The following is a 26,011-nucleotide window of genomic DNA, read 5'->3' as shown; positions in this document are numbered from 1 at the left end:
TCTAGCCTTGTGCACATATTTTGTTAGGTGTCACAAGATGCTTTACAAAACTATAGATCATTCAAATGAAACTAATTGTAACAAAGTAAAAACATGAGTTAAAAGTTAAAGTGCAGAGTTAAATTTTCAAATCATATTAAGATAGTTGAATTAAAGGCAGCTGTAAACGGGTGAGTGTTTAGCCTCGATTTTTAAAAAGTTGAGAGTTGATGCAAATCTGCTGTTTTCTGCGAGTTTGTTCCAGATATAAGGAGAAAAGAAACTGAAAGGCGCTTCCGTGTTTGGTTCTGACTCTGGTAACAGAAAGCAGACCTGTAAAGAAACTATTACATCAACACGATGAACCCCCCTGTGTTCTGATACAGATTGTAAAGTTGTTGCCATTCCATAACCTCACTGTTTGTTGCTTACGTTTCTTTTATCATTTCTACACATGCCATAATATGTGTGTGTCAGTACAGTACAGGAAAGCTCACTAACAGAAGCCCACTCATTTCTTGTCCTTGCTTTTAATCCATCCTTTTCATTTAGTGGCTTCATGACTTTGGACGCACATGCAGATTGTTCTTTCCAATGTGTATTCAAACATCCTCTTTCCAAATTTTTTTTTCTGGCATTACAGGTTCTCTGACTTTGTCCTTTGGATCTGGAACATCATGTCCTGGATACTGAGAGGTGCGTTTGTTGGTGATGGGGAGGCAGGAACAGCAGCCAGGGTGGCGACCTGTATCATTACACCATGTTGCTGTAAAGACTGTGTTCTCTGTTTGAGGAAACCTAACAAGTGTAAAAACATTCATTTTCGCTACATTGTTCGATTTGATGTGCCGGAATTATTTTCTTTGACCTATATATTTCTTGTTTACTCAGAAGTGTACCAGCACTTATCAATAGTGCCTTGTCTTTCATCTTTCTTTTCTGGGTCAACATCTGTTGATCCAGCCTCTTTTGTCCATCTGGATGGTTGAAGTGGAGCCTTGACATCTTGGATCTAAGGTCCACTCAAGGATTTTTTTAAACTAGAAAATGAAGGGTAAAATATGTCGGGTAGGTGTGTAATGTTGCACAACATGTTGTTTGGAGGGGAGAGAGCCAGATAAAGAGCTCCGTAGAGGAAAATATGTTTTTTTTTTGTGTGTGTTATGATAGGCAAGTATAAATGCATTATTCTTTTTCATACTGTATATTCAGCCACTTTACACAGAAAATGCATGCATCCAAGGGTAGCCAAAAGGTGCATGTTATATCTTTGATTACCCAGCTTGTATTTTTCTGTTCTTAAAAAAGTCCTCTGTATATTATAAACATACTAAAAAAATCGTATCATACAAATCTCTGGAGACAGCATAAATATCAGTAGGTTCACTCATTCACTCCAAACCATACGCTCCTCATGGACACATGAACACTGAGTCGTAAGAGAGTTTCTCAAAGACTTACAGACATTGTGTTCCCTATTGTGAGATTTACTGCAAAGTGAAGCATTTCCAAGCATCCTTTTCTTGCTGTCAGCGGACCCTCTGGTTTCTTTTTCAGTACACTTGTTGAAAGCTGTGGTGTAGCGATGAATTTCTTTATTCACCTCATAAAAAAGACCAAGAATACTTCTCTGCACCTCACTGAAACCTCCACTCGTGTAATCTTTTACAATAGACGCGATTGTTTAGCAGCCTTGCTCTTTATTATGCTGTTAATGAGTTTTAATGAATTTTTGAGGGGCCTGACTCAAACGTGGTACTGAGACAAATTTGCACAAAAGGGTAGGGAACACAGTGATGAGTGAAGAAAAGATAGTTGGAGCTGAGACCAACACACTGACACCGTTTGGCAGAATTCCAAATCAAATAAGCAAGCGAACAACTGCTGTGTCACCCTGTGCACATATGATATTACTAATAAAACCGCAGACCAGCATGTCCAATGTGAAAACGCCCTTAAACCCAACATTAAGATATGACAGTCTTGATTGTTCTTACATTTTGTTCTTGGCCAATAACACATCCCAGATAAGACAAAATATCTTCCCAAGAACTCTTAGTGAAGGAGGCCCAACGCCCTTTGCCAAAGGGCACCTAGGTGTGATTCTTATTACCCTATAATGTTAATGGATCAGCTGACATTGGTGCACATGAATACACAAAATAACAATTACTCCACCTATTAGTTATGGAAAGGTAATCTCAAAATATACCACAACTATAAGCCTTTGTATAGTATCAAACAAAGTGTCTTCACCTTGATTCCTGCACACCATTTCAGCATGAAGAAGTACAAACAAAGCTTGCTGTGCCTTATTACTATTCCTAAGTTTTGATGGTCGTAGATGTGCAATGTAAAGCAATTTGACCTTTGACAAAAATTATGGTGAGCAGACAATTAAATCCAACCTTGAACAAAGGTTCCTTTAACACCTAAAACATTAGGAGCTGACATCAGAGACAACAAAGGTTCCATGTGAATGTTTTAATGTTAATGTATTCTGAAGCGTAACAACATGATAAAGATATATATTGACATGCGTTGCATACTAACTAGCCCGTATCTTCTCCCACTGCTGATTGATAACCATCCATTAAACATTAAAGTCCTTTTTAATTCAAAGCAGAATTGATTTATTTTTTTTCCATGAACTTACATCAGGCTGAATTCTTAAACAGACTCTGCTAGAAGCTAGTTCATATACAACATGCAGTCACGTTCTTTTTTCGGTTTTATGTCTGATGTACACATATATAATGAAACAGCATGAACAGTGCCTCCTGTTAAAATCTGCATAAATTAGCATGAAGGCATGTAGATGACCTTAACTTGACTTTGTGTTTATCAGTAGTTCTCAGAAGTCTCACAGCCTCTGGGATAAAACGAGAACGAGTGTGCATTAGTGATGCAACGTTCCAACTTTCAATTTGCCGATTGTCTCTTAAAATGTCATCTTTTTTTAGTGGACAGATTAAGCATTTCCTTGATGGCAGGTTGGAGTTGAGTCACTGTAGAAGCTTTAAGGCAGTAATGTCTTACTTCCATGATTGTGTTGTAGTAGTAGAGATTGGTCTGGAGACCTCTTTAAGAATGCCTTCGTCGAGTTGTATAATTAAATACAGTTGTCTCAGGTCTTACACAAAGAGGACTCCTGATTATAAATTGACAGGTCGAGAAAAACTGATGTACTGTATCATTATTGTGATTAGGGGGAAATTGTCCCTCTCTTAGTGCAACAAATAACTTAAAGCTGCAGCTTTGTAGTCACGCAACCCCCATGTAATCAGTTGAACAATGAACAAGTGTCTGGCTGTGCAACACACAGGAAAGTTGATATATTTACCATATAATGCAAAAAGGAAAAGAACAAATACACTTTAGCATACAATACCGCAACACATAAAGAGACAAACATGTTTTTTATTTGCTCTGCACAGCCATCAGATGACCAGTTTTTTTTTGCATTTTTACACCTGAGCTCAGTTACCTTATGCTCAGTACTTTTGATTACCTGAATACATGTAGTACTGTCATAGTATTCATATTCAGTGTGACATCATATTTAAGTATGTAGTATGGTCCGAAATCATGGTATGCAATTTAATATATGCAAATAATACCCAGATGTAGACACGGCCCAAATTTCTTAGTAAGTATGAAACACGAGCATACTGATAATACTTAACTGCCCCACAATGCACTGCGGCTGTCCAATTACAGTGCTTACCAACCAGCCAACGAGTAGCTTAAAATGTAGCCAAGTAAACTTAAAATGACAGCGCAGTTGTATCAGTAATGAATGTATGCATATTGTTATTTAATTATTTTTACAGACCGACTGTCTGGAGTCATGCATTTACAACTTATGCAACATAACACTTCAGGGAAGGTTGAGTAATAATTCCAGTGGGGTTCTGAAGATATGTTAGTTTGGTCTGCGTTTTCAAGCACATTCTGTCCGCTGAGAAAAGACACCAGCAAAAATGATCTCATTTGTTTCCTCCAGGCTCTGTTGCCATTGTGCCTCTCAAGGCCTCCTTCAAGGTTAAGACATCATTCAAGCACAGATAGAGAACTTCAGGCATTTAACAACCTCGCTGTTTCCTTGAAATCGAAATTGTCGAAGGAACAATTAATGCAGCAATGGTTTTTGATTCATAATTAATGTTTTATATAAGTTTGCTTGCATTTTGTAATCTCAGTGTTGGGAATTTTGTGGATGTGAACATGAGCCTTTCTCAAAAATACACTTATTCATTGTCTTAATGTTCCAGGCTTGGAGGATTCCACTATTCAACCACCCATTACCTTTACTGTATATCCCGATCATGGTTATGGATGATTTAATCCCATCACTCATTGAGTGAGAGGCAGGGTTCACTCTGGACAGTTCCGATTCCAACTATTTTATCCAATTATAACAATTAAATTGCTGAAATAATGTTTTGTTTTGTCTATTTCTGACTAGTTTCCCAAATATTTGTTATATTTGTATCTTTAACCAAGTCAGTAATGTTTAAATTTATTTCAGAAAATCCAATTGTCAATACAGAACACCTTAGGCCTCCTCACGATGATTCTTTCAAAGCCCTATAATCAAGCAGAGGTGCCCATTGTTTGCAAACACAGCTGACCAGACACTGAGTTCAACAGTACTGAAGCGTCACCCGATTTTTTTTTTTTTTTTCCAGAGTAAATCTTAATGCAAATTGGCTGCCAGCTGTAGATGGCAAACACAGGAGGAAGCACATACACTCTATCTAACATACACACAAACACTGCAACCTCATTCATCGCGGAAGTGTGAAACTCCTTAGTGTCATCAACCTCTCTGAGAAAGCGTAGTGGCTGGTTAAAGTGTTTGGGTTATAAGGCACATGACCTGAGACTTTGTTTGACTATGTAATGCAGCGAGATAATGGATAGTAATGTGACCAGCCATGTATCCCAATTGGACAACAGTAGATCCCAGTGCACCCACCACCCTTGATTTTTATGTAATGTATTCACCCGTAAACTATTGCTTTCACCCAGATCTACCAAAGCTGTATTTACACACTTTTACTGACTATGATAATTCATTAATATTGTCTTAATTTCCTAAAACTAGAACAAAAAATATTCAGCACTTTTGTAAATTGAGAATATTGTGATTTGATTGTGATGTCACAAAGGGAAAATCTCAAACCGGCCTGTTTTGAGTACACATTTTCTGAAAAGTCATGCAGGCACAAGACGGAGAGGATGGACTTGTTGCATGATTAGTGGGGTTTGTAGACAAACACGAGACACATTAGTATTGGACAATAGTGGTAAAGTTTATTTTGCATAACATCTTACCTTTTATGTTGCTACATGTGTAGCCTACATAGCCATGTTTTTTATGCACTGCCAGCAAAGCATTTAGGTCAGCTAAAGCTGTTTTTAAATGTGCTAAACATGTAAACTTGACTTGACTGTCTACAATGAGTGAGAAGCCCGACTCCCACCAGCTGTGTTGTTGTCGGGGCTGTGTCTACATGGACATGGACAGCCTTGTGTATAAAGCTGTGTTGTCGAGGAGTTTAGTTGAGGAGAATAACATACTCTACTCACCATTTATTCAGATGTCACATACAGTAAGTGTCTTTAAATCTCAGCCCTTTCGTATCAATTTATGTACAATGTGAAGCTATGAGTAAGCCAAATGGTGCTAACATTGTCATCTTCAGCATAATCAGTCTTCTTTTGGATTAAGAAACCTCTTCTTTACAAAATGTGTACATTACATGATGAATTTAAAGTTTTAGTCCTTCTCTACATTATTTATAGACATTAAAATACAACATAAAGTGTATTTATATTTCTTTGATAGAGCTGTCTAAGGAGACAACCCTCTTACTGTCACATCTTTCATATTGCTGCCAACTTTGTGTGTGTGTGTGTGTGTGTGTGTGTGTGTGTGTGTGTGTGTGTGTGTGTATACAGCGAGCTGCGTTGTACTCCGGTGACAGACCTCAGTGTAAAGAAACCGGAACCTGTACATCCACAGTTACATAAAATAATTGGACGGTTATATAACTGTTCAGTGTCTGATGTTAGAAGATTATTTTTAATGGTTGCTCCGGTGACAGAGCTCCTCTTTTTTCACTGTCAATGTAAAACGTTTACGGATAACTGCTTACATTTGGTGTGGTGAAATCACTGTGACTCAAAAATAGTGACTATTACTAAAATAATAAAAAAAAAATGTTTCAGCTTGAAGGGGAATAATGGATTTTATTTATGTTAAAGGGACATATCGTACCCTTTTTTCACCTTTTCAAACAGTCCCCCTGTGCTCTAAATGAATCATCTGTGCTGTGCTTTGGTCCAAATATAACATGAATCAAGCAGCAGAGGAGGTTAGTGACCCTGTAGAAACCAGCTCTCTCAGAACCCCTCATTTTGATGTGTGTGTCTCTGCAATGTGGGTCTGCAATGACCTCCCTGAGTTTTCCCAGTAGACATCACTCCTATGTAGAGACAATAAAAATGGCAGACCTGCGCAAAAGTTTAGCTGGAGGTGGACATACCAGGCAAGGGGAGGGTATTTTCTTACCAGAATCAAACTTGTGATGTCACAAACACAAACAAATTGAAAGGGAGCACTTATCTCTGTGTGGTAATACTTCTACAGACCACAAAAAAAGGAGTTGATGGATTCATTTTGTAGGTTGATAGACACTCAGGTTACCCAAATAAATATTTTAAAACACTGTAAAAGTGAATTTTTCACGTGTGCCTTTAAATGGGATACATTGAAGAAGAAAACAATAACAAACCTAATGGGCTCAAAGTTTAGGTGGTTAAGTATAGGAGTATTAAGTATCAAAGTGCAGGCAGAGCTAAATAAAGGAACTTTCTTTTTTAAACACATTTCTCCAGGCTGTTGGGCCCTCAGGGAGGGTCCAAACATTCAGCACTATATACATTTAATAAGAAAATACAGTCTGTCATGTTTGATATGATTTATTTTACTGGCCATTATAAACTTCATAAACACTACTGGCACTGAAAGACATGTTCTGTATGTATTCTAACATAAGACAGCACATTAATTCACAAAAGATTGAGTGCGGTTCCCCTGAAATTGCTCTTTTTCAACACAATTGTTTTTCTCTCTGGGGAATACCAAATCAAATGGCAACCCCAGATGTGTGAAACATCTGTTACATTAGTGCTTTAAAAAAATATAAAAAACATTTTGTTTTTTATTGTAAACTAGAAGCATACACTTGCCCTACAGTTCGTTTAGCAAAGCTTAATCAGTCAGAAAAAGAAAACTTGTTGGATGTTAGAAAAAAAAGCAGAGTGATGTTTTAATGGTGATGATAGTCACACGAGGAGACGGTTCATTGTGAGCTGTACAACATGTGCAAAGGATCAACAGCCCTGCAGCTCCAATTATAAGTGTCAATATGCGTTTATTCTTAGTAGTGTCATTACGTTGAGCAAGTTCTGCACGTGAGCTCAACAAAGGTGTGCACATGTGAGTTTAAATTGCGCTGATGCACTGTTTAATCTGCAGTTATAATCGTTTGTAATTAACTAAGAATCAACACATTGGTGCCAGATTCTGATGAAAAATAATTAGGTGACACACTTGCATTTGTATTCAAACATTTCCAGTTCCATGCCAACATCTCTCCCATGTTAATTTTGCAACTTGTTCACACAGTTCATGAAACTGTTGTGCATACGCCATCAAATAAATGCAAATGCTGATCCTCAGATATGTGGCCAATGAATGTATATGAAGTTATGAGGAATCTCCCCTCCTTCAATCAGAGCCTCTTTTTAAAACCAAGAAAACGGGATGTAATTGCTTTTTGTTTCAAAAGCACCCATTCAGTTTTCTGCACCAATAGGGGAAGCATCAAATTAGAGAAAAGCAATATACCCTCTTTACAAGACCGTTTTAGCACCTGCAAATCACCACGGTAACAGTGTCATACCTACTGTAGATTGGATACCATCGACTCAATGCTGTTTTTTGCTTTAGATGAAAAGACCTGAACATGTAAAAATAAAACATAAACGCATGCAAAAAAAACAAGGCTTAAAAAACAACACAAGAATCAAATCAATACTGTCATCTACCTTTAAGTGAAAAAAAGACTCGGCATTATTCCCCAAATAAATGTCTTGTATTCTGTGATAAACCCTGAGCATGGAGGTTAAAATGGTATGAAACTTTGTATGTATCTGCCATTGACATATTCAACGTCAGGGGTTACAGGTCATTGATTTGGTTCTCAATAAACACAGTGTACGTACTGAAGCTTTCATATTTCAAAGATCTCATTTAGAGCCGTTACAACAAGCAAGATATTTATACCCTTCAGTTTTCATTAGTCTTGAATGGGGACACTGCCTCTCTCTGGCCATCTGATTGAGGTGAAGGTTTGAAATCAGTGTTGTCATTTCATCTCATTACAACAAAATCTCATACCAGCAGTTAAAACAATTTTTGTGACTGATAATGTTCAGCTCTCCTTGAAAATAAATCTAAATATTAACTTCTTTTCAATGTAAGCAAAGTGTTTTGTCCACACAAAATGAAACGTCGTGTCTTGGGAATATCAACAGGAATGTGTAATGCTATGCTGCCATCAAGTGGAAGTCAAAGCATGCTCTCAAAGAACATTTTGGTTAAGTAGGAGAAAAGTAACAGGTTAAAAACAAAGCTTACCCAAATGAAGACAGCTTTGCAGCCCAAGTTCAGCCTGTATCTTGATGAAGTACAATATGTAGAATTGTATTATAATTTGACTTTAAAATATCTTAATCAGAATTACAGTTACTAATTACTACAGTATATTATATATTTGTTTAGGTAATTAGGTACTTACATTACAGTAGTTGTAACGGGACGTGTCCGTGACAGAGCCGCCATGACAGACCCTTCATGTTTATCTTTGCAGTTGAAACACCAAATATAAGGAATCTTGAACTGCTACTGAAAGTTGCTGTACAGTTGCTGTGAAAATAGCGTAATTTAAATTATACTTGGATACATTAGCTCTTCTGTCTCTTCTGTTCTCTTCTGTTCTCTTCCTCATGTTTGACCTGCCTTGGTCTTGACTATGGTCAACTCTGACTTCTTTTTCATGGGGTTGGAGTATAGGTGAGAGAACCACACCCATGATTCCCTGCCGGCCTAGATGTAATCTTTTGTTATTGTTTTGGTAGAGAGCCCCCTGGTGGTTGAATTTACTTACTGTCAATTTAAGTGACTTTTTTCTGATGATTTTTCCACATTTAAAAAAACAAATCAAAGAAAGGACATATTCTATTCGTACATTGGAGTCTAAGTAAAAAATGTTAATAATAGGATCTCCACCATCACACAGATCCACTGCAGTGTGAACATGTTTCCTGTTGATTTCCTGATTCTTGTCAGTGTTTGACAGGAGAGATGGTTGTCGGCAGAAGGTGGCCACAGACAGCATTGATAAGACTGATTGAGCTGTTTGGGCTCTAAATCGATTGAGCTCATGACAAAGTGCCTTTCATATTGGTCCTTCTTGTTCTTTGTTCTGGCAGAGTTTGTTAAGTTCAACTCTCCTTGGGCCCATTGGACGGTGCAGAAGGGAAAATGACAACTGAACCAACACTCAGCCTGAGTACTAGTAATGGAGTAGTTTTGACTTTCAGCGCATTCTGTAAAAAAACAAAACAAAACAGCATCACCGTAAAGCAAAAGAGAGGAATTCTGTAGCGTGCATAATTCAAAATACATAAAATATACTCTTCTATGTTTTTTTATGACATCCTGAACCAAGAGAATGCCTAATTTAAGAGCTAGAGAGAAAAGCCTGGGAAAGAAAATGCAGAAAAGTTACGTGACTGTGGTGTATGCTCAGTAATGGCTAAATTTGGGTTAGCTGTGGCTATTGCAACATGACTTCCTTGAAGGCCTGAAAAATGTAAAATAATGTTAAGCGTGGACTCACTTTGTACTATCACATTTGTAGTGGACCCCTTTGTTCCAACAGTGGAGCGTATCTTGCAGAGATAGTTTCCCTGGTCGACTGGCATTACGTTGGTTAGAGTCAGCTTGAGTTTGTTTTGGGGACTGTTTACACACTGACCCTTATGTGTAGGGTGGCCATTTTGATATTCACACATTGTTCTATTTTTAAACATCCATGAGAAAAATTTAATTTCCATAGGGCGTGATGGGTTGGCCCCGCAGGTCAGTGTCACATTGTCTCCACATTGTGCCGTCACCTGGAAATCAGTGTGCAGCTCCAAAGCTGCACTGGCTGAGTGAGTGAGTGAGTGAGAGTGAGAGAGAGAGAGAGAGAGAGAGAGACCGTTAGTAAAAAACAAAACACGCCCTTCTATATTTGTCTTAAATGATGCATTGTGCCACGATCATTTCTTTGGTTTCATTTTAGACCGTTCAGTTTAAACATTTTCTCTTAAAGATCTACATCTTGTCCTTTCTCTTGATTCCAAGGTGTACAATCCAGTGCAGCATATGTTACATGTTTTTAATGCTAGAACACAAAACAAAGCCTCACCAGATATGTAAACTGCTGAAACTAGCCAGATGATAGAAACCCATGGGGAAACATGCTCAGTGAATCCCATCCCTCGGATCTGTTTAAAGATCAATAGAACTCTGTTAGAGAAGAACATAATACCCCATCTCAAAGAGCTATACATGAGGAGTAACAGGTGTTTCTGTACTCACCATGGTGATCTCCTGATCATAGCAAGGAAACGTCTATCAAAGTTAAAAACCACCATGTGTTGGAGCTTACAAGAAACACTGTGAAGAAGAGTCAACGGAGTCCTAAACCTCAGATCATGCGGTGTCTGGGTTTTTCCTTCAGCGTGAGGCAACATGCCCTGGAATGGGGGACGCGGCAGAAACATGACAAAGAGCAAGTTTCATTTCCTACCTTCTTCATTCCAGCTCTATTTCGAAACTATGACGCATTCACAGTTATGTCAGTTATTCAATGTCCTGCTTTTTGTTTATACAACAGCAAAACCATACATATGAATGAATATCAAACATTTACTATAGTCATCAAAATGAAGTTAAAAACTTGTATTTAAACAATGTGAGTCCCCAATAAATATCAATAGCAACCTTTACATACAATTTTGACCATGTAAACAGTTCCATTTAAAAACAGAAGGTCACTGGCAATGAGTGTTGGTTGTGTCATTTTTTTGCATTTCAACAAAAATGAGTGCTGATAATTGTGATTCTGATATTCTTACATAGTGTAGTTTTTCTCTCACACAGTGTAAGCCACATTTTATACACTTAATTATTTGTTGAGTATTTTTGTATCCATCTGTGGATCTAAATGTCAAAAAAAATACGAACCGTAACAAATACGGGTTGAGTTTATCTACAGTAGTACATTTCTTTGTGATTTTTCCAGGAACTAACTTTCTTAATTTTTCTCTGGAATGTGGCTGTAATGCCAAAATAAGTAAGTGCGTGTCATGAGTTCAGAAAAGAAAAAGTGGGATCAAGTGCAGAACTAACAAAATGATTTATGTTCCCTGCAGTTTTGGTCTAACCGCAGTTCTTTGAGCATCCACAGAGAGGCAGTGTTGCTCTGTGTATCATACAGTAGTTGGAATGGTGCATCCTGGGACTTACTTGGACGATTCGGTACATTTTTTTTTTTACTTCAATCAATCATTTAAACAGGCCTTCCTATAACGTATATTTCAAACCAAGATTTCAAAACAGGTACAAAGTTTGGTATAGGGGCTTCCAGAGTTTAGAGACTCTGATGCCCGGTCGCCCTGGGTTACCAGCCTTGATCTAAGAACAACTAATGATGGTGCTCTTGATGAGGTGCCAAAGTTCTGTCATGTAAAGGGAGGCAGGATCGTGTGTGTTTTAATAGGAATTACAAGAATCTTAAAATCAATCCTGATTAACTCAACTCAGAGACAGGTGAAGGCAGTGTACGATGGCACTTTCCTTTAAAATGTCCCCTTCTTTAAAAATAACTGATGCAAAATCAATAAAAGCAGTGCAGACAAAAAAAAGCTAAAAAAAATATATAGATCCTTCATAAAGTTTTTAAACCCATGAAAAAACCTGTTGTTTTCTTTAAATACTGCATGGACATTTTGTTAACTGAAGGGATAACTTTTCCAGATGGCAGGTATCACACAGTGCACACGGGCAGACAGATGTGAAGCTGACTCGGTCCCTGGCCTTCAGATCGGCCCCCCTCCTATGAGAGAGCTCATAATAAATGTGGACAGACCTAGCCTGTCCTCGCTCCCTGCGGCTGAGTCGCTGAATCAGCTCGGTTAGTAGCACAATTATGAGTTTCCATGTGACATTTGACAAACGTTAACCTTCTCTCCAACTACAAGGGTACTGTCAGGCTGGCCAAAGTTGTTAGCACGGCAGTACCTCTGTGACAAAACCCAGTGAGTCACAGTGACCCCCCCCCTGCTGTAGTGACGAATCCTTTCATGACACACAGGGGTGACTCGACTTCTTCTCCCATAGACTCTCCAGAAGAGTCCGTCTTGGTAATGAGTGCAAAGTTTGGAAATAAGAAGCCTTATACCTGAGTTCTGCTTACTTGTTCTGTTAATTTGTTAACATCAACACAGAAACATTTTTTACATCTAACGGTTAGCATGAAACAAGTAATCCGATTGGACAAGCAGCATTCCTTGAATGCTTAATTAGAGTACAACAGCAATGAGCTGTCAATTAAAATTACACCAGACCAGTCTGTGTCTGGGTTGATCAAACTGTCACCTTGAGCCACTGTCATCACACTCTCCTTTTGTCTGGATGCACTCTAAAATGGCAGCTGTGGCTCAGTAGTACAGCAGGTTGTCTCCAAACCAGAGGGGTGATGGTTAGGTCCCCAGCTTATTTGACGCCAGCTCCTGCAAGCACATGTCAAACTATCTTTGGGTAAGCCACTGAATCCAAACATCACTCCTGCTGCTACACCAACACTGTAGAAGGTTCTGCCATATGTGAGAATGTGGGTAAATGTGATGTTAAGTGTCAAAGTGCTTTGACTAGTCTAGTTCCCAAAGGAGGGGTCAGGACCCCCTGGGAGGCTGTGAGACACTTGGAGGTGCCTTCCAAAAACTGACATATTTGACCCGTAATTGTGACTGTTATACAGAAAAAAGATGTTCAATTTAAAATAAAACCCAAGTCCTAAAAGAGTTTTGTGCTGAGATGAAAATATTGTGATCCTTAAAAACCCTTAAATGTAAGTTTGCACATGAATGCAACAATGCAGGTGCCTGTTGCTCTTTATGGCTAAAAATGGACATAGAGACATATTTAAAATATTGTTGTTTTAATGCAAGTGTTTGGATAGTGTGTGTGGCTGTTTAAAGGCTTAAACCACCTCCAGTGACAGTGGGTGTCCCTTGTCTCTGAAACCATTATTTTTGGGGTCGTGACCAGAAAAGTTTTAGAAGACTGGAACAGCACGAAACAAGTCCAAGTCAATTAACGATAGAAATGAACAAAATACAAAATGTCTTTCTGAAAAAATTAAGCATTCAACTTAAAGTAATTTGTTGTTGTTCTTACAGATGGCACCTAAATGTCACTTGTAGTGCTGTTGCATAAAAGCGATATTATATAGATTCAGTGCTGTTATACTGAGTATCAGCACACCAGAATTATCTAAAGAATTCAGCCTGCTGACTTGTTTGACTGAATCGCAAATCTGTACAATAGCACTCACTACTTTGGTATACTAGACACGGAGCATTATTAGCATTTCACTTCCATTATTCAGTCCCCTTGTGGATTTGTTTTTAGTCTCCAACAAGAGAGAGAGATGCAGCTGCCTCGACACCACTCTTAAAAATTGTTTTATTAACTGAGAGCAGACTTGTCATTAGAGGAAATGAGTGTTTGCATTAGCTTATTAGCGTTACCCCCCCCCCCCCCCAACCAGATCCTGCAATTTCTTTCCACTCTGCTACAATGACCACTTGCAGTAACATCATAGCAGATATTATTATGCTGTATATTTTTCAGCCACTAATTGTCACATTGCTTTGAGCGAACAGAACACATGGTAACACTGAAATTTAGTTCCCAACATTCAACATTAGCTAGTTGCTTATTAGCATGCAAATTAGTGGCACGCTGGCTGCGTATTAGTAATTTTTAATCACTTATTACCTTATTCTTTATGACCATAGTCTATAGCAGTGGTTCTTAACTGGTGGGTTGGTTAAAATTTGGGTTATGATTTTCATGGAGGAGTTGGTGGTGGGTCCTTAGACCAGTTGAGAACCACTGGACAAGCAGACTTCAACTTAAAGCAATCTATTGTTGTTCTTCGATAAGCCATTAACTAAGGGTTTGCCCTCACTACCCTCTGAGTTACTACTTCTACTTTTTAAGGTCCATACTGAGCAAAGATCATAAATCATGTACAACAACTTTCCCAACTTGCTATATTAAGCACCATTTTGAAGGGCTAGGTCAAGCTCTTCACTATTAGCTTCTAGGTTATGATCATGTAGTATAAGGTGCTAACAAGCACTTAATAATGACGAATAAGCACCCAGTATGCTCTAATAAGCATCTAGTTAAAGCGTACGATTGCCCACTATTTTTTCAACCTGAAAAGTCTGCTTGTTGATAAATTGTGTCTCAAGAAAAAAGATTGAGGCTTTTAACAGTGGAGTGTTAAAAAGTTGCCAGAAGTTAATCCCTTCTGCTTAATGTTTTATTTAGCACTGATATGCATAATTAAGAGATACATGTACCATTTTTCCAAGGTTACCCTGGCCACTTTTTTTAAAAAAGAAAATTAATGTGTGCACTGCAATAGTGGTGAAACTCTAGGTTGTCACATGCTTTCAGCATCTGGTGCTTCCCTGGAAGACAGCCCCTTAATCTCATTTACAAATGTACACGCTTGAAAAACACTGTGCGCCTCATATACTCCTAAATGACAGTCTTGATTCTTAAATCTGTTTTGACACTCAGTCAAACAAACTCAAGCAACAACTGGTCACACTAGTAGCTTAATCTGGAGTAGATATTAAATCGAGCAGGTTTTTTTTCCATTAGTACTCTAATCTGGTGCTTTTATCACATGTTAAAATATAAATATTCTCACAATCACAACTTTCTTGGGCTGACATGACAGTTATCTCCACATGTAATTAAGTTACAGCTCACAGGAGTCTGGCTAAATGTTGGAAGCCACATCAGTAAGTGTGATGATTATTCTTGTCCAGTCATGCTTGCTCAGACATGGTCTCATCTCTGCTGTAGGTGTCAGTTTGAATCACTGTCAGTTCGCCGCAGCAGCCTCTTTAAGCGCGGACGAAAAAGAGGATATCCTCCTTTGCACCCTCCAACTCTCTCTTCTCTCACTCGCCTTCCCCTCTCCATCCTCCTTCATCTTCATCCTCATCTCATCCATCATTTGTTCATTCTTTGAATCCTTGTCCTCGTTCCACCTCTCCTGCAGTCTACTAAACATGCCGACCTTCTCTTTATTTCACTCTCCTTCCTGATTTGTTCTTTCGCAAATCTTTAATTACCTAGGGAGTTTTTGTTGCTTGGCTACACCTCCTTTGCTTTCGAAGCCTCTTCACATTTCCTTTTGTCTCCTCCTTTGACTTTCATGACCTTTTTCCTTAACCCCCAATCATTTTCCATCATCCATTTACTTGTAATGGGCTAGGACTTTGCAGCTATTATGGAGTCCTTCACTGAGCTCTTTAAAAGATATCTTTAAAAAAAGCGCACTCATGCAAAGTAGAGGCATTAAAACAACCAGTGCTTGTGTACTACAATGGATGATCGTCTGTCACATTTATTGTTTTGTTGGACTGTGAAATACAAACAATTTATGTCTTCATGTAAGAACTCCTAGTCTTTTTATTTAATTTAATATTTCCTGCATTGACACATTTTTTTTTCCTTTAGACCACCCTTTTCCCCTCTCTTTTTTTCCCGCCCCCTTACTTGTCAGCCCTGTCCACATGCACCCTGCTGGGGATGGGTCCAACCAGCTGGCTGGGTCAGTGTTTAGGAATAACGGGGGTCAACAGCTGCTGTTTGCTCCATGTCTCAAGCCAGGTCTAGGATAACTGCCATGCCCTTGCATAAATACATAGATGCATAAATACATAAAGAGACATGTGACCTGTCCTCGAGACCTTCTGCCGCATCAGTCACCATTTACAGACGTTCCCTGGGACGCCCTTGGGCTGTCCCATCTGGTTGATAAGTTTCCTGTGCCGGTAAATCAGATCTTTGTTCGACCTTAACTGGCCTGAAATGTTGATTAAAGGGAGATCAATTCAAATCACAGGAAACTAGGGCTGTGGGATATTGAAAGAAACAGACATAGTTCTGTCTTTTTTTTCGAATGATATTCAGCACCATATGAAACTAATGAGTTATAAAGAATATTCATCCCCTTTACTGTATGTGTGCAGATAGAGACATGAGTTATCAAACCTATTTTTGATTATTTCTGCTGTAAAAATGGTCATTTTGGGCCGGCTGTGGCTCAGTGGTAGAATTGGTCGTCTCTCTCAATGATCCCCAGCTCCTGCAGTCACATGTCAAAAGGACACTGGGAATAACACTTAACCCCAAATTGCCCTCACTGCTGTGTCAGCGGCGTGTCAATGTGCATGAATGAAATTTGCTAATAATGACGGACACTTCACATTGCAGCCTCTGCCATCAGTGTGAATGTGATGTGAATGAGTAAGTGTGACCTGGGGTGTAAAAAGCCCTTTGAGAAGACTTAAATGGCGCTGTTCTAGCTAAAGTCTGTTTGACCATTTACCATTTAAATATGTGTCTGTGTGTGTGTGGGGGGGGGGACTTCAAGGGCTTTTGCTGCCAGCCCTAAGTGGACATGAGAGGAATTGCTGTTTCTTGCACTTCGACATTGGCTTTATCTTTCAGCACCTGATATGGCTGCTTGCTTTAACTCCATTACTTCAGCCCTCTGACAGCAGCTCTGACACAGGCATAGAATCCAGAGGGGAGAGAGAAGGCATGTCATTGATGTCATCGACCTTGTCTAATGATGATTGAATGTAAATTAATTAGCATGTCTGGCTCTGTGACAGCAACTGCTTGAGACAAACAGTCAGTCTTGTGCTGCCTGTGACCCACAGAGGAGCCACAGCTTTAACCAGCACTGGGAAAAAGTACCACTGATAATGGGAATACAGTGACTGAAAAGACATCTGTGTAACTGAAAATCGACCATACAGCCAACGAGATCTGCATGGCAGCAGCATCTTCTGCTTGTATATAGGCATGTAACATAGAGGTGGGTATTCGGACATTTAAAGCAGAAGTTAACTCATTTTATAATGAACTGAAATTAACATTAATTATTAATTGGCAGTTGATTGGACACTTTTTAACTTCCACTTCTCTTGCAACTAATACAACCAGAGGCACATCAGGCTAAAAGTCACCAGTAACCACGGTCACTCTTTAAACCTTAACACCATTAACAGTGTAATTTTGCAATGCCAATAGATTTGAGTTCTGAAGAGGCCATGATTACCTCGGGTGGTTTCACACTAGGAACATTCGGATCCAAGTACGTTTGACCCAAAGTCAATTGAACAGTGTGAACACAAATGTAGCGTGCTTGTAGAGGTGGTGTAGTCGAGTAGAGTCTGTGGGAGATGTGAACACAACTGCGCTCAAACAAGGAAGTGTGATTCACCGTGATTGCTTATTTAGGCTTTTTGGCTTATATGCAAACTAACTAAGTGCATATCGCCACCTACTGGACTCTGTTCACACGCAAGTTTACCAAACAGTTGGGCCTAATGGGAATAGGCCCTTAGAAAACGCCAAATTACATACGCATCCGAATTGAAAATCAACAAACAACAGACACTTTTGACACATCACCACTGCCTTCTCTCTTGTAGTGCTGTGTTTTGTTCCATGTGTGTGTAACAAGTGTTTTTTGTCAAACAAAAACAAATCTCACCTTGCTCTCTTTAACAGTCAAATGTACCACTCATCGCAAATATTTGTTGTGGAAAATTAAAAAAAAACACTGTTTCTGCAGAGTGCTCTTAATGGCTTTTTCTGACACCTACACTGCAGCATTTTGAGGCAATAAAAATAACTCTAAAGATATTTTTTATCCCAGCACTATTGGTCTTATTATTATTTTTTTAAATTTCCTAACGAGGTAGCCTAATTCACAACAAACTGCAAACTTCCCTCAGGAGCTTTAAAGGCAAGAAAGAAAGTAAGGTAATTATCTTAACGTGTCAATAATTGTATACATGATCAGGGTTCCACAAACTGCATCAATACGTGCATACGTCTAAAAAAGGGGGAAAGCAATTAATCAGTATTTTATTTTTAAAAAAATCCCGTGCAGGTCGAACCCTCCAAAATCCTTTGTTACCATGCAGTCAATGAACAGGAAATTACTTCTGTATCTTTGTACCCACAAACAAACCTAAATCGATAAACTGTCCTATCAGGTATAGAGCCGGTGTTACAGTCGAATCGGAACTGCAGATCCATTTTGTCCCTCATTAGAGGAACGTGTAGTCACATTGCTGTAGTGTCTGAGTCTGCAGGGACCTGATGTGATGTGATGTGACCTGAGAGAGAGAGAGAGAGAGAGAGAGAGAGATGTGGGGAGGAGAGGAGAAAAGGAGGTGAGGAAGGAAGGAAAAGAACAGGAAATAATAAAAACAAACAACAAGATCTGTAAAGGGTTAAATGGTTGTTAAAGGCTTCTGCAATGTTGAACCTGTTTTAAATTGGTGACACTAAATGTCCTTTTCCACCTGACCATGAGCATATTTTTTAATAGAAAAGCCAAAACTTCATAAGGAGACAGCTTCAGTCAGACAGGCATAGGGAATTGAATTGATTCACACCATGATAACGTTTACTTCAATAAGAACAATCTTTATTTATATTGTGTCAATTCATGTTTTATCAGGATTTATTTATGACTTACACGTTTTATATCAACACACTATATTGCAAGGGCCCAGCTTAGTCAGTCATAGTGTGGCAAGAAGAAAACTTCCCTTTAGCGGGCAGAATTCTTCAGCAGACCTGAGCTCATGGCAGAACAACCATCTAAACTGTGCTGGATTTGAAAATGGGATAGGGGAAGATGCAGAAAGAAGGATAGGATAGAATCGGGGGGGATTTGTTATTTGGACAGGCCACCCACACGAACAGGAGCTCCCAGAAAAAGGAATGGATAGTAACTGGGATTTAAAGATAGTGAGATGCAGTAATAGGATATAAAAGCAGAGAGAGAAAGAGGGAGAGAGCTAAGAGTTCAAGGTGCCAGTTCCCCCGCCGATAGCAGCATAACTATGAGCTGGTCTATAACTGCGTCAGCCCCAACCATAAGATTTATCAAAAAGAAAAGTTTTAAGTCTATTCTTGAAAGTACATAGTGTGTCAACCTCCTGCTTCTTGACTGGTAGATGATTTGAGAGGAACGGGGCTTTATTACTGAAAGCTTTACCTTCCATTGTACAGTTTGAAACTGTAGGTACCACGAGCAGGCCTGCTTTCTGGGATCGCAATGTTCTTGACAAATAGTTTGGCACAATTATCTCTTTGAGATAGGATGGGGTCTGACCATTTAAAGCTTTGTAATAGAGAAGAATGATTTTAAATTTTAGACTAGATTTTTTTTTTTTAAGGAGCCAGTGCAGAGAAGCCAGTCCAGGAGTAATGTGGTCCCTTTTCCTAGTTCTAGTCAGTACACGAGCTGCAGGGTTTTGGACTAGCTGAAGGGTCTTTAGAGATTTACCATAGCACCCTGATTGAAGAGAATTATAGTAATCCAACCCGGAGGTAATAAATGCATGAACTAGAACAAGCCTTGGAGATTTAATTCCTATTATTTTGCATTTCTCACTGGTTCCACTTGGTGGCACCAACTCTGTTGTTTGCAATTGTTATGGTGTTGATTTCAATCTTAAATGTTTATGAAAACATTTCTTTGGGATTTAATGAAAAAGACAGGCCACCAACACAGCAAGTGTGTCAGTGTTACATAGGCATCCAGTGTGTCCTTATTACACTTTATTTACACCTTTATTTTTCATACAAATAGAAAAAGTGTCACACAAGCCAGCTCATCAAAAGCATACAAATCATCAGTTTTAGAGCTGCCACTACACATTTTAGCCCTCTGGGAAAAAGTGTGACTCTGCACTCTCTACTCCAATGCATCAGTTAAGTGCACACTGCAGTTTCAGCTATGAAGATGTTTTATTTGTTGAAGTGTAGAGGCACCCTGAGGGACATCATAATCTCCTGTATAGGGACAATGTGCAACACAAAGTGAATAAAGAGTCCTTTTAGTACAGAGGAAAAACACAATAGATATCGATGTGTTTTTCCTCTGTACGAAAATGACTCTTTATTCAGAGGTGTAAGCTGTAAGTAACCTGTTTTATCTACCTTTAACAATAATGTGACATCAACCTAAAGATAGTTTTCAGTTTTTATTTCAATGAGAAGATTTTTTATTTGGGTCAAACTCAGCACATTTACATTTAGAGACACAGCCTGTTCTGAGCAAAGCTGAAATAGATATTGTTTATAGGCATGATGAAATCCAGGACTGGAGTGGATTTATAATAAGAAACTTCACAGACATGCTTTAAGGAGCTCTGAGACTTATTTAAACTTGTGGAAAAGGAGGATAATATGTAACCTTTAAGTTAGTAATCCTTGATCCAGGCTGCTTTGACTTTTTATGCGTTGGCAGTATGTGTGCAGCATTTTGTCTCATGTAAGATATTTAAGTCACAAAAAAATCATGAAAATCTTCTGACCTAGTTATGAATTAGACCCATAAGACACCTTCAATCATGTTAACAAAGGTCACCTGCTGTGTTTCAAGCTGTTACCTTTGCCATCACAACACCAAATGATTTTTTCCTTTTTTTTGAACCAAACAAATACTGTTTGTGAATGCCTGCCCACCTAACACTCTGTTGTAATTACAGGTAGCAGATTAGGCAGCTCTTCCATTTGAGCATATTTGCACCCAGTGTGTTTTTAGTTGGTCAAGCAGGACAAAAGAAAAACGCAAAAACCATTTTGGATACTATTTCTGATCTTTATTTTTTATTTTATTCTTTTTTTTTTTTTACAAAAGGTTTTCTCTAGGGAGACATTTATGGGACACAGGGAATCATTTTCAAGAGGACTGCCAGCTGGCTGGATGTCCCATCTTTCTTTTCAATGCCCCAGAATCTGTCCACACTCCCCGTTTTGCCCGTATCTCGGTTCTGCCAGAAATGTGTTGGTCTACCAGCTGCTCTCTTAGACTGTCTTTGTAGCCTGTCCATTTAGGAAAGAGCCACAACAGATGTCATGAGAAAAGTCTCTTTAACAATGACACTGGAGCTGTCAGAGTTGACGGGAAGAAGCTTGAGACACTGTTTGGGCATTTAGATCTGTCAGCTTTTTGGTCAGAAATGTTTCCTTATCTCGTGGTCCTGCTGGAGTTGCTTAAGATGATATGACTGCGTATCATATGTATTAGACTAAAAGTCCTTACCGACGTAAATATAAGAAAGTTGAAATCAAAACATTTCACACCATCTGTCTCTCATTTCTGGCTGTGTGTGAGCCGTTATTAGCAGCTCCTCTTCCCTCTGCGCTCTGAGTGGGAGTCTGAGCGGCTGTCTACGCAACAATAAATATTTCTCTCATAGCAAACTGTCAAGAATGTTGAACAATAACAAAAACAAACCTCCAGGTCTGTGCTGTAAATAAAAGTTAGGTGGGAAAAACTCATGCATATCAGTGTTGAGAAGTGTGATGCTGATGGTGATCACATCAAACATTTCATGGCCTTTAAGGATAACAGAAATCGTTTTACATCTCCCTACCAACTTGAGAAAAATAACTTGTTTGGGGGGAAATTGGGAGAAGAGAGAGTTTAGGGAATGACACGTGGGAAGGTAGCCACAGTTCAGATTCGAACCCCGGGTAAACAGCCACTGTACATGCGGCACGCAAACTAACCACTGAACCCCGCGCTCCTCCAGATGCCTTTTTGCAGACTGCAATTCCACATCCGTGCTGAAACCTATTCTCTGCTGTCATACTGTCATTTACTTTCATATTGACTCGCTTTATGTCAAGAAAGAAAACAAAGTTCTGATTAAAATGTTTTATTATTTTAAAGTTATAATGTTGGTGTTCCTGTCTATGATTTTAAATTGCGTTATGACGTTTCGGAAGTACAATCTTTAACAGCTGGAGCTCCAATTAGACGTGCACACCGCGCTGTTCTCCCCTGCTGGCTCCGCTGATCCGGTCTGGCCTCTGTAACGCCTCTACCTCCACTAAACACGTCTATGAAGTAAAAACCTTTTTAACATTCATGTCAGATGTGATTGAGGAGTGTCCTCACATAACAGGAGATGGGAGAAGTAGAAAGGAATAGAAAAGCAAGAATCTTGGAGTTACACAATGCATAGAAAGTAGAGAACAGACAAGTTTTAACATGAAACAACTTTTCTGAATTCATTTCATGTTAGGAGAGGAGAGGACATATTCTCCTCCAAAAGTATGGTTAGATGCAAAACTTTTACGAATTCAAAGTCCTAGCTGATCCACCAAAAAGGTTTTCATCCTGCACTAGTCACAATCCTCCTGCCACAGTAAACCACAGACCAGTTTATCCAAAGAACATCTTCTCAAAGAGACATGAGTGAGTGATGATCTCATATTGTGTGCAAGAAAGAAAAACCTTCTTCACTAAAGAAGAATATGTTTTCATTCTCTCAAAGTTTAAAAATCAACGACACGCGCACAACAAAGGCATTTTGTTATGCAGTCAACACAGGTTTTCTGCACGCTGCAAGTCAGACAGTTGACCCTTTGCTGAACCTTGGGTTGTCTGCTTTAACTTTTGTTGCTGCCGGAAGATTTTTATCCCCAGCCGTTCCACTGGTAGACCCATTTTAAATTAAAAATACATATTCATACTTAATACTACGTAAAATTATTAATTTATTTCAAAGTCCTACCAAACGGGCTCCAGATCTTTCACTATCTTCAACATCAAGCACACACAAAAGCACACATGCTCGCGCAGACACACCCCTCAGAACCTGCTTCAGCCTCTACCAAAAGAATAGGATGGGGGGACTTGACTAGAAAAGTGCTATACAAGTCCATTCACCATTTATTTAAAGCTGGGCTGCCCACTTGGAGGACTATAGTCTACGTACATGAGGCGCGGCTTAATGGCTAAGCTGTGCTTGCTCAACAAATTGGATAGGCAAAACACATATTCTAATGCGGACTAACTTTTAGTCATACAAACATACATAAAGGCTGTGTGCACTTTTTAAAACATCTTTGTTTTTTCCCCCTGTCAGCTACACATGTTAACATCGTTGAGCTTCATGCTAACAGATATTCAATTTACCCAATTTAGTGTAATTCATTCATGAAAATTGTTTTTCTTTTATTTCTTTTTTCTGTCATTTTAAGGCTGCTTTTATTTTGAAAGAAAGTAAGGACTTTTTAGAAGATGGAAGGTGAAGACACAGTTATCTTAACCATGGAAAAAGAAACCGATCAAAGAAGAGACTGAAGCGGCTCAAAGGAACAATAAAGAAGATGTTTGATTTCATAAGGTGGATATTACTTTTGCATCAGCAGCTCAGCTGTCTGACAGTTTTTTAAATTGACATGATACATTCAAAGATGCTGCAGTTTCGTTGTTTTTCATCACTGGGACTACAGAGAGTATCTGTTGAGGCTTATCCACGGTGCAACTTGTGGACCAAAAAAAGCATGTGATTAATCGTGCAAAAAAACCAAAACCCCAGTGCATTAATTTCTGACCTACATTAACTGTGATTAATTAGTAAATGCTGACAGCCCTACACATTAAAACAAAACAAGAAAAAACAGGTTAGTTTGTGTGCCGCATGTACAGTGGCTGTTTCTTATTGGCTCAAGCTTTTCACTATTTCTGTGGTGTTATATTTCCCCCAACATAAATCATAAAAGATTGATGTTTTATCACAGAAATAACAGGGATGAACACAGAAAGAATTGGATAGCAGGGAGTATGCAGGGCACCGAGCTTCAATGTCTCTGACTTTATGTGCTGCTGCTGTCAAGTGCTGTTGTTTTAATTGGAGCCAAACTCAACTCAACACAGCAGCCCGATCTTCCCAACATGAGCCCCAAACAGCAGATATTCACACCCCCACACACAGTGATAGACTTGAACAGGGTGGTGAATAAGACGAAAAAGACAGACATGCAATGACTTACACTGACTGGAGTTTAAAGGGGTCTCATTATGCTTGTATCCAGCTGTCTGTTTTTACTCTGTTATTTAACTGAATTAGCTTTGCATGATTTAAAAGTGTTTTTTTTTTCTTTTTTTTACCCTACTGCTCTTTACAAACCCTTACTGTATTTCAGTCTCTGTTTACTATGAGTCGTTGCAGCTGCTAGCTCTGCCCCTGCAAAGAGTCCCACTTTCTTTTGATTGACTACCTCTCTGAACGCCTGCTGTGGGGCGGGTATGAGTGACCAGGGGTCCCGCTTTGTGCGAACTGGACTGCACAGCAGTGAAACCTGGCTTTTATCCAATGGCTGTGTAGAAAGCAAGAGATGGCTATCAACATGGCCTGTCTCAGATGTCAAGAGTGAAGGGCTCGCCAACCTGTCACCATCCTTATTGCCTTTGTTACACTTTACCACCACAAAACAAACACACAAGCTCTCCAGTTGCACTTTTACTGGAATATATTGGAAACTATGATAGAGAAAGGACATGCAGCAACAATAAAGTCTAAATATGTTATCAAGGGAGAAGCCAGAGAGAGCAAATCCCAGACGTTTTTTGGGTGGCTTTGAGGTTGTTTTTTTTTTATATCAAATGGAGAAGAACACAGTTTGAAGCGACACACAGTAAGTTTGGAGAGTGGACAGAAGGGACATCAGCAGCTGTTTGATGTGCAATAGATGTTAGGTGGTGGTTGTTTATGTTGTTTATTTCTAATAAGGAAATCATGAAACAGACTGGATTATGGTTTTTTTTCACACAGTCAAACTAATCTCTGTTTGGCTCCACTTCCAAAAGGATAGAGAAAGAAGACATTGCTTTGACTTGTAAATGTCAGACATATACATTTCCTAAACCACAGAGAATCACGTTTCCTTTTCAGCTTACAACATACACTTGGCTCCTATCCGATGATAGCTCCACTGCTATGACATGTCTTACACATATATTAAAGCTTAACAGACCTACAAGAAGAATTATCCTAAGATGGTTGACAATTTTAAATGATATATCCAGAAAATTAGAAAAAAGATGAATGGATTCATGAGAATACAAACAGTACATCACTCCTTACCTGCATATTTAGTGACAAAACTGTAGATTTAGTCTTTCTATTACAAACTGTATACTATCTTTTCTATATAAGTACTTGTTTACTTTGTAAAAATGAACTTAATTGCATTTGCTGTGGAAATGGTGTCGTTATTACCCAAACCCACAAATCTTCCTGCACAAGGTTTAATTCCTATAAAACTACTTATATCAAGTGGGAAACCAATGAGGAATATTAATGAGGTAAAAAAAAACCCAAAACATAATGAACGTAAATACAGTCGATACGGTTCCCTGGGTAACTGCCTATTTCACTAGATCTGTGCTTTTAGACAACAGTGCTTATGATAATCCTAAATGAACTGAATGATACCATGTTATTTTCAATTTTGAAAACTGGAGTGCTCAAGAGTCAGAATATTCAGCATGATTACGATCATAAATCTCCAATCCCCCCTCGCAGGGAGGCAATGGGATATTTAGTCTTTAAAACAATGCTGATTATGTGCTCGAGTGCATTGGCATTGCTATTCCTCATTCAGCAATCACAAAAGACAGTTGGACTGAATTGATTTAAACTCAAGTGAATGGGATCGAAATTGTGCTTTGTGGTGCAGAGGGAAAGGGAGCTGACT

General features: G+C 38.9%; 2 long non-coding RNA genes across 4 annotated transcripts in view; one reads left to right on the top strand and one right to left on the bottom strand.

Annotated features, from left to right (window-relative positions):
• The window catches only part of LOC306837987, a 164,790-nt gene that overhangs the window by 2,556 nt on the left and 136,223 nt on the right, over window positions 1-26,011 (top strand). For all 3 annotated transcript variants that reach the window (XR_013781017.1, XR_013781018.1, XR_013781019.1), the window contains exon 2: window positions 623-675. This is a non-coding gene — a long non-coding RNA (uncharacterized lncRNA). The remainder of the gene's footprint in view (window positions 1-622; window positions 676-26,011) is intronic.
• LOC306838628 lies at window positions 9,315-10,799 on the bottom strand. The gene is made up of 4 exons (XR_013781108.1): window positions 10,703-10,799; window positions 10,530-10,608; window positions 9,957-10,268; window positions 9,315-9,663 (listed from the first exon to the last, which is right to left on the bottom strand). It is a non-coding gene; the product is annotated as an uncharacterized lncRNA (long non-coding RNA).

Source organism: Symphodus melops (genome assembly GCF_947650265.1).
Source record: "Symphodus melops genome assembly, chromosome: 17".
Lineage (NCBI taxonomy): Eukaryota > Metazoa > Chordata > Actinopteri > Labriformes > Labridae > Symphodus > Symphodus melops.
Note: the sequence above shows the minus strand (reverse complement) of the source record. Positions and strands in the feature narration are given on the sequence as shown.